Raw genomic sequence first — 10000 nt, 5'->3', positions numbered from 1 at the left:
TGATTCTGGCGTATATCTCTCCATAACCACTTGAGGTACACAAACACACAAAAGAGATGACATTCATATTTCTCGAGTTAGTAATCTCCTGCATCCCATTCAAGTGTCTATCATTACATCAAAGTTATTCTCCTCTGCTGTTTACCACAACGAGTCTTGTTTTGCGTTGAAAAGCTTTTATCTCAAAGAAGCCTCTCACTTTCATGACTGGCAAATGGCACCGATTAATTATGCACAAAACCCATGACACATAAGGAAGTCTTACAACATCACTCTGAGCAACAGAGCCTCAAAAAGCCGTCCCTGTGAGGCAGTTGTGGTTTGGTGAGAGGCAATTTAGCTTTCAACACAAACTGGCATCACAAGTTCCTGAAAGTCCACAGCCCGGGATTGTGACCGACATTGGAGCAGAATTACCTATATGCTAGGCCTTTTCCTGGAAGCTTCAGACAGCTCACATGTTTCCAGTGTAATGTCTGTTTTGTAACGGCTATTGTTTTAACGGCTATTATGTTTGTTTACACAGATAGAGCTACTGAATGAGCATCATAAGATGCTGAAGGATTTGTTTTTTGTGTCTAAGTTGAATAAAGAGTTGACCTGTTGGACATAAACAAGATATTCAGTGTCTGAGTGGAAATGAAAGGAGCAGAATATAGCAGAAGATAATGCTCCACTGGACATATATCAACTGGGTGAAGAGTCGTCTGTGGCTTGTCCACAGAGATGGTTACTCCGGGTTCTGAAAGTAAAATACTGCCAAGTATCAAAAAAGAGAGAAGAGACTAAAGGCACTCTGTTTGTAGAATTATTTATTTTTTTTTGCAAGGCAAATAAACCGAATAAAAGTTTCGACTTACGTCTTCATTCTGATCCAACGATTCAGTAAACCAGCTCATCCTAATGAGCTGTCAATGGACAGGTAGAAAGAATACGTTGCAGGACTTTTACTTTCTGGAACCGGGAGGGCCGCTTCTGGCGTAAGGCCCAAAGCGTAAGTTTACAATCCAGCATCAGGTTTTTAGCTAGGGGACCACAAGTAGTCAGCTGAGATACATCACCGTTTACATATGAATGAGACAGAGACATTACCGACCACACGTGTATAGATTTCGCTATTGCTAACTGTCACATTCGTTCAGGGCTGCCAAGTTTCAGAAAATGGCAAGCGTGAGAGTTCGTCCCCCGACCAGAGGTCGGCGGCGACATTTTTTTTTTGACTGTCACACTCAAAGCGTGACATTTGGCAGCTCCGATTAGAGTCGATTTTTGATGTAAAGTTAAGTGTGAATTTATCAAGAAAGAGGCAAATACATGTTACACAGCTCTGCAACAAGTATAGGACAATGATAGACATAGCAGCCTTAACGTTAACTTGGAAAATCAAGGAGAAATAGCGAATCAACAGTGAACAAAATCTAGCAAGCAGGAGAACGTTTTAAATCTAATTGTCGGAGTCTGCGCTGTTGTGTGTTTGAAAGATAAGTTAGAGACGCCAAGATCCGTCTTACCTTGCTTCTGATTTGTTTATATTGCGTGATGCCTTCCATGGTTGGTGAGATTTAGGCACAAAGGACTGATGGATTGGTTATTGCTGTCAGTCAATCAGAGCTCGAACTACGGCAAGGCAATGACCAAAGTTTATCATCATGAAAAAAAATATATAGGCTATATATAGTGCACTGAATGGGGAAATATTTTGCGTGAGAAATGCGGCGTGTGTTGTGAGAATGGGTGAAATTGCGTGCCTGTCACGCTCAAAGCGTGAGACTTGGCAGCCCTGTTCATTAGAGCACCCATTGCCTGGGATGCATCAGAATACATTAATATTTAAACCACTAAAGATGGTCAAAGTGGTCAGATGTGTCTCAGTCAGTAGACCACTTCAGCAAGTGGTTTCAGTGATCGGATCAGAACGTGTCTTGGTTATTGCTTATACTTGCATTTAGAACTGACCACTTGTGATTGGATCACTCTAGATGCATGTTAAAAACAAATGTAATCATACTCACACACATTCACCCATACAAAGAACACACACACACGCCATACACCCTCCATACATACTCCCTACCCACATACACCTGTTGGGTGCCCTACTACACATGGAACACATTCACATACACACCAACATACACAGACACACATACACACACTCTTGAGAACTCTGCTTAGCAACACTAATCAGCACTTTTGACAATATCACATTAATCGATGCACTCTGTCAGGTGTAATTTGATGCACTTGTCATCATCACATTTTGAACGAGAGTACTAGTCTAGTAGTAGTCTATGCTCTTTTGACATGAGAGGTTCTTTTCTCGGCATCGATGTATCTTCCTGTGAATCCAAACACAGCGGTGGCAGTGGGCATTCTAGTGAACTGAGGAAAATTCACAGAAGCTAAAGCAACTGTAAAAACAGCCTGAGAGATATAATAAAAGGAGCAAGTCCCTGAAGAAGAAAAAAAAAGTGGTACTGTAGCTCAAAGGAGCACTTTCACCATATTTACTTGCTTATTGTGCCAAACAAAGGGCTTTTAGAAGGATGATTTATTTATCATTTGAAACCGTGAGGTTTACACAATACATTTACTATACCAATAATCAGCACCACATATGGTAAGAAGCGCTGTTGCGAAACAGCTGACTCAGCGCTAGCTAGTTTGCATGCTACAGTAGATTTACTGGATGTCTGGGCAAACACAGAGAAGAACGTTGCCGTATCACCTGTGTAATACTACTTTACATGTTGTTAAGATTTGAGTGTATATCATCATCACTCTTACGTGACTAGCTGTAAACTCCGCTAGCAACTTTCCATGCGTTCTGTGTAGTTCAGTTTAGTGTGCATGGAAAGTGCAGATGCTGTGTTTGTGCACCAGAGCCTGAGGACATTTTGTGTTTGGTTTTCTCAAAGGTACAGTATGTTGCTCCATATGTATAATGTGAAATAGTTATGGAATGAGGAAAGTTTATTTTATCGCTGTACAACGCAAGATCAGAAGTGTAATGCTTTGCATTGGATGCCTTGTTTGTTTGGGGCAGCCATGGCCTACTGGTTAGGGCTTCGAGCTTGTGACCGGAGGGTTGCCGGTTCGATCGCCGATTCCATCCCCGACGGCTGAAGTGCCCTTGAGCAAGGCACCTACTGTAACCCCTCACTGCTCCCTGAGCGCCGCTGGTTGGGCAGGCAGCTCACTTTTCTGGGTTAGTGTGTGATTCACCTACCTGTGTGTTCACTGTGTGCTGTGTGTTTTCACTAATTCGGTGAAATTGGGTTAAATGCAGAGAAACAAATGTCCCTAATGGGATCAAAAAAGTATATATTCTATTCTATTCTATTCTATACATCTGCGGGCTTTTTGTGTTTTAGTTTTTTAGGAATAAAAGAAAAACAAATGACACAGTTTTGCCTCAGTCCCTTCACTACCTGACCACCGTCACACACACACACACACATTCTGTTAATATTTCCAGGTCATTTGTTAATGTATTACACTGAAAAAACTCCACATAGGACTTTCTAAAGAAATGTAGTTTTTGTTTACATACAGTACAGTAGCTCCTGCATACAGCTCCTAGAGAAGCTTTAGATAAATGTATCCGGTAAATAGGCATACATAATGGCTCTCCCAGTTAAAAAGGCTCCTGGCTCCTGGTCTAAAGTGTCAGGAGAGTGCCCTGCCTTTCTAAAGTGAATAAACCTTGCATACAGTACACCACCAACTTCTTAGTTGGCACTGATACAATCTTTAAGAGGTGAGTTGTTGCATAGAATTTTGCCTACTGAAGAGTCCCAAGGTTGGAGATATTGCATTAGAAGGTTCTTGTTATCCTATTAAAATAGCAGCATCCCAAATTACTTCAGAATATTTAATAGGGTTATGAATATTTTGTGGTTCCCATTTTCTTTATAAGCCCACAAAAGCTTCAAAGCTTCTGCTAAGCACTTATGATCATTTCAAGTACTAGAGCCAGTTCTGAAACAATGAGGTCATTTCTTTTAAATGAATTTCTGGGTGAAACCACATCACTGACTTTCAACTTGAAATAGAAAATCTATCAGAATCAGTGAGCATATTAAAGAGCATATCAGTCTTACCATAATGTTACACACTGGTGATCCGCTTATAGACCCCTCTCTTCTCTGCATGATGCATTCCAGGCTGACAGTTAGCCTAGATTTGCATTATTCACTGGAAGTGACCAACGCCAGTTAGCATATATATCGATAGCGTTTTGCTTTGTTCTCGCTGTATGCTAACTTCCTCCGAATTATGCTAAGCCAGGGTAGCGGTGTCAGTCAGAGAGTCCCATATGGAAAATATATACAAAAAACGTATATGCCAGCAATGTGTTTTATAAACAAAACTTGTATGATTTACTCTTGAAAGTGGCCCCTTTCTTTAGTCCTTACAGATTACAATGTTTTATATGTGTGTGTGTGTGTGTGTGTTTGTGCTCCTGGTGGGCTTACTGCCCCTCGTTTTTGTGTAGCCAAATACACTAGCCTACCCCCGGATGGGTTCAATACAGAGGAAAAAAAACTTCCTGTAGGACAAATAAAGTAACTCAACTTATATTTTATGTGACTCGTTTGCTGAAACTTGGCATGCCATGGCATTCTGAGGTTTTTTAACTGAAAAACACGTCGGCATTTGATCCGCGTTTGAAGTGTGTGGGTTTTGTTCAGGTGTGGAGACACCCGGCAGGGTGGGGCTGGCTCCGTTCACTCCGCATGGCTGATGTGACCTGAATCACTGCATCTGGCTGCAAAACTCAGAGGCAAAGCTACAACTATACTGCCGAGGACACCTCGGCATGACGCACATTTCCTTTCACACGCAGGCAAAGGCAAGGCATTACGCCCCGGCTCTCACCATATAATTACACTCAGGCCTTGAGAATGAGCGGATGATGCTTGAAACATACCAAAACACAGACAGACAGAGAGAGAGAAAGAGAGAGAGAGGGAGGGATAGAGAGAGAGAGAGAGAGAGAGAGAGAGAGAGAGAGAGATGTGGATATGATACATTGAGGATATGCGCTGTACTTAAAGAGATTTTAGTCCATATAGATGTGGGGATATACCATTCTATGAAACACCTGTATACTAATAAATAGAATAAATGTTTCAAATATATTTATTTGAAAAGGCTAAATCAACCAGTCAACATGAAAGCACTTTCTACAAAGAATAAGAATAACAACACAGAGGTCGAACGGAATCGTTACCAGGGTAACATTACAGGAATTCCTTTCAAGACCTAAACCCTCATTTTAGTGATTTAGCCATTAATATGTACTTCATTGACATGTGTGTCGAGGAAGATATAGGGTTTCCTTTTATATCCCATTCAAATTGATCAGTCTGCCCTAACACTGCACATTTCTGTACCCTCCTTAGGAATAACACTTTATGGTTTTATGGTCTCCATGGATTTTTTCTTTTCAGAAAATACCTGGAAGTTGTTGAAAGATTATACTATTGTCGATAATATGCTCAAATTGACATGCAAGCACACTCTGAACTGGTCAGAGCGAAGATACTATTATGTTCCTCAAATATTGCATAGAAGGAGCCTCCATGTCATTGTAGAACACTATAATCAGACTAACTACAGGGGCCCATAACAACACCCTATATGGAAAAGAGCTCTAGGAGTTTTCTATAGAGCATGATCTTGTACAATACTACTGACAATAATAACAATTTATGTATTACCTCCGCCAAGGAAGTTATGTTTTCATTGAGATCTATCTGTCTGTCTGTCTGTCTGTCTGTCTGTCTGTTAATTTGTTTGTTCGATTGTTCGCAAGATAACTAAAAAAGTTATGGATGGATTTCAATTACTGTAAATGTTCAGGGAAGGTCTGAAATGACCTAAGGAAGAAACAATTACATTTTGGGGAGAGATACTGTATGTATCACCATCTGGATCCAGGAGGCGTTTATGTTTTCGCTTGGCGGAGGTCTGGTCTCTCTGAGTGCTTTTCTAGTTTCATATAGTGCTTTTCAAGACACTAAAGGACAATTATAGGAATGCTTTACTTAGCATAATATGAATATATACTGCCATCAAATTCCTATAGAAATCTTAGAAATAGAATGTCCAAAGATCATAGAACGCTCTGCTCTAGAATCTTTGGTATTACTAATAGTTCTTTTTGGTAAATGACCACTGGCACAAACGAATGCATTGCCATGACCATCTGCCTGGAAGGCTTCCCCCTTATCTCTGCCTTGCTCTGGGCTCATGGGATTCTATTATTTTACTTCATTATTTTAAACCATTGCAGGGCCAGCACTATTTTTTATTCATGCTGAAACCTCAGAATCAGACAGGCAAGACACAATAGACAGGTTCATATCATAAGAATATTAGGCCAATATGTCTTTATTTTAATTGGTTGTTTTACTATAATTAATGTTATTGTAATTAAATCCTGCAAGTGCTGTTGTTCTTGCAAGTTGCTCGGGGGATGAAAGTGTCTGTCAAATATCATAACCGTAATATATTTGAAAAAAAGTACATGTTTTGAACTTGTATTGGCAATGTATTCATATGATAGATGGCTCTTCCATACATTTCTCTTACACAGAAAGCAACCAGTTACTGTAGTTAATGGAAGATGCAAGATGCAGGTTAATTGAACATGTTTTTTTTATTATTAGTTTCTATTGATATTCTATTGATATTACTTGTAATTGCCTACAGTGCACAAGCTTGAATAGTCTGCATGTTGCAGCAAAATGTGTTTCCGATGATAAGAACACGATAAGCATCTAAGGCTTTGGTGACATTTCAGAAGAACAAATGCATTACCGAGACTTCTGAACCATGATTACCATTACTGTATACACCTTATCACATGAAATACTCGGTGAGACCCCAAACTAAACCCTAAGACAAAATGTGCCATATACTGAAAAAACACTTTGAAGAGTTCATCAAAAGAAACCCATAAAGCCTGCATGGTTCAATATAGCACCCCGATACATACAGTATAAATCATATCAGTCATTTATAAATGCTCAAATACATTCATACTGTACATTCTGTCTTACTATATATTTTGCAGTTGGATGTTCACAGTGCTGAATGACGCAAAGCATCTGCCGCCCTGTGCTGTGGGAATTAAACTAACCTTTCCACAAGCTGTGCCATCTTACTGTAAACCATTCAAACTGAGCAACTCTAAATATTTCAGCAGTGCAAAGTGGCATGCCCTGACACCGACAGACAGGCCTTTTGAAATCCAAACAAAAACAAGCTGTTCACGACTACACGGCCACTTAGCGTGGCAAAGTTAGCCGGCACAAATGGGGGCAGCCCAAACCACAGAGCAGCGAAGACGGTGTTCCCCCTTGTCATCACACACACACACACACACGCACACACAGAGAAAGGGGCACACACATACACACTAACACACATATACAGAGAGAGAGAGAGAGAGAGAGAGAGACAGAGAGGGACAGACAGACAGACAGACAGACAAACAGACACACACACACACACACACTATACTCATACACTCACTCTCTCACGCACACACGCACACACAATCAAAGACACACACACACACACACACACACACACACATACACATGCGCACACACACACACACACACACACACACACAAGCAAAGACAGACACATGGACACTTTTACACAGGCCGATCCTCAACTCCTGAGCCCATCTGCTGCGATCACTGGAGACGCCGGGGTGACAGGCAATTAATAAGCCGGGGTTACAAGCTGTGGGGACAACCTCCCTGGCATATGCTGGTCTAATGGAACTACACCGGCAACAGCTCCCTTTGGTCAGCCCTGCCGCTGTGGTGTGGTGTGGTGTGGTGTGGTGTAGTGTAGTGTAGTGTAGTGTAGTGTAGTGAAGGGCCCCCCTCTCTCTTCCCATCTCTCTCTCTCTTTCTCTCTTTCTCTATCTCTCTTTATCCATCACTCTTTCCGTCTCTCTCTCTCATTACATTTCTCTCTCTCTCTTTCTCTCTCTGTCTCTCTCTCTCATTCCATTTCTCTCTCTCTCTTTCTCTCTCTGTCTCTCTCTCTCATTCCATCTCTCTTTATCTATCTCTCTTTCCATCTCTCTCTCTCTCTTATCTCTCTCTCTCTCTCTCTCTCTCTCTCTCTCTGTCTCTGTCTCTGTCTCTGTCTGCGATGGCAACGCAGACAGCCAGAGAAATATGATGACTGAGCAGGAAAACGCCCTGGCATGTGGTGGTGGATAGACACAGAGGAGGGAGGAAAGGAAGAGGGGGAAGGGCTATGATTGATAGGTTCCATTACTACCATATGGTGCATTACTGGGCAGGGACGTTTCAACTGATGTCTGTATGAACGTGATGATGATGATGTTGATGGTGATGATGATGATATCACCTGGTCAAGAAATGGCTTAAGACATGCAGTCATTTGGCAGGCTAGAGGCTGACCACTAGATCAAAGTGCGGAGGAAAGGCAGCACTCTATGATTTAGTGAAAGGCTGTGTCCTCAATTAAGCTCTACAGTCAATCAAACGGCACTCCTCCATCTGAAATGTGTCAATGGGCAGTAATTGTCTACGGTTCAGACCTTAGTGTGTGTGTGTGTGTGTGTGTGTGTATGTGTGTGTGTGTGTGTGTGTGTGTGTGTGTGTGTGTGTGTGTGTGTGTGTGTGTGTGTGTGTGTAAGTGTGTGTGTGTGTGTGTGTGGTGTGTGTGTGTGTGTGTGTGTGTGCGTGCGTGCATGCGTGCGTGCGTGTGTGTGTGAGTTGCACAGTACACTGAGAGCTACAGGTCCTTGCCGAGCAATTCAGTGAATTTGAATTGAAAAGGGAAAGGTGTATTGGATTACTGTCAAGGAGTGGGAACATTCACCAGACCACACAGAATGTGTGTGTCTGTTCCAAGTGGAGTGCATGTGTGTGTGTGTGTGTGTGTGTGTGTGTCTGGACAGCACTTACCCAGCAGTCAATGGGCTGATGGCGTTAATTGATCTCAACAGCTGTGGACGTCAGTGGGCAATGAAAATTGTGGTGGTTTGAAATAAACATGTCGCCGCTTCAGTGCAACAGGGAGGCTTTTATTTTGTAATTTTATTCCATCAAAGCATGGTGTTATAGACCTTTCTCACCCCAGCTTCATCAATGGAGAGGAATAAATGAATAATAATTAAAAAAAAAAACACAGATAAATATGCCCTTGCATGTGTGAGTCGTACTTGCCAAGATTTTGATGTGTTGAGTGGCGAGCCTTAGATAGACATGCACTTAAAATACTCATCTGGTAAATATGTCTTGAATAAATAGCGCACACACACACACACATGCACCCCCCAAAAAAAACTCTCTCTCTCTCTCTCTCTCTCTCTCTCTTCTCTCTCTCCTCTCTCTCTCTCTCTCTCTCACACACACACCTACCAAAATTATTAATATAAAAAACATTCCCAACAACAACAACAAAAAACACTAATGCAATATAATGCCATATCATATGATGTACAGATAGAAAATAACATCATACAATATGAAAACATATTATAATATAATGGTGGTTATTTGAACTGCCATCTCAAATGTCAAAAGAGTCACGCACATTGTACATGACACCTATACATGAGACTTCCAGCTCGTGTCCAACATCAGGACCCAAAGGCTCATCAGGAGACCCCCAGAGTACTGAGTGTATAGCTCCAGCCCAGAGGCATGACAAGGCAGCTCTGTCCTGACAGATAAGGATATCACTGAGCAAGTGGACAACATGAAAGGCATTCAAAGGTATACCACAGACTCAGACAAGCTCTCCCTTCTCGCTCTGCAAAGTCTCCATCAAGGCATGCCTGTCAGTCTGTTGAGCTGATGACGTCGGGGGGGAGGGAGCGCTCTGGCATTAATCGCAGACTTGAATAAACAACCGACGGGAGTCTGACTAAATAAGAAGGAGGGAAACGGATGTACTCTCACAGTGCATCCTGATGCAGTCTCAAGCAGATGAA

This window comes from Sardina pilchardus, chromosome 16 (assembly GCF_963854185.1).
Source record: "Sardina pilchardus chromosome 16, fSarPil1.1, whole genome shotgun sequence".
NCBI classification, from domain to species: Eukaryota; Metazoa; Chordata; class Actinopteri; order Clupeiformes; family Clupeidae; genus Sardina; species Sardina pilchardus.
The sequence above is the reverse complement of the archived record's forward strand: the minus strand, read 5'-3'. Positions refer to the sequence as shown.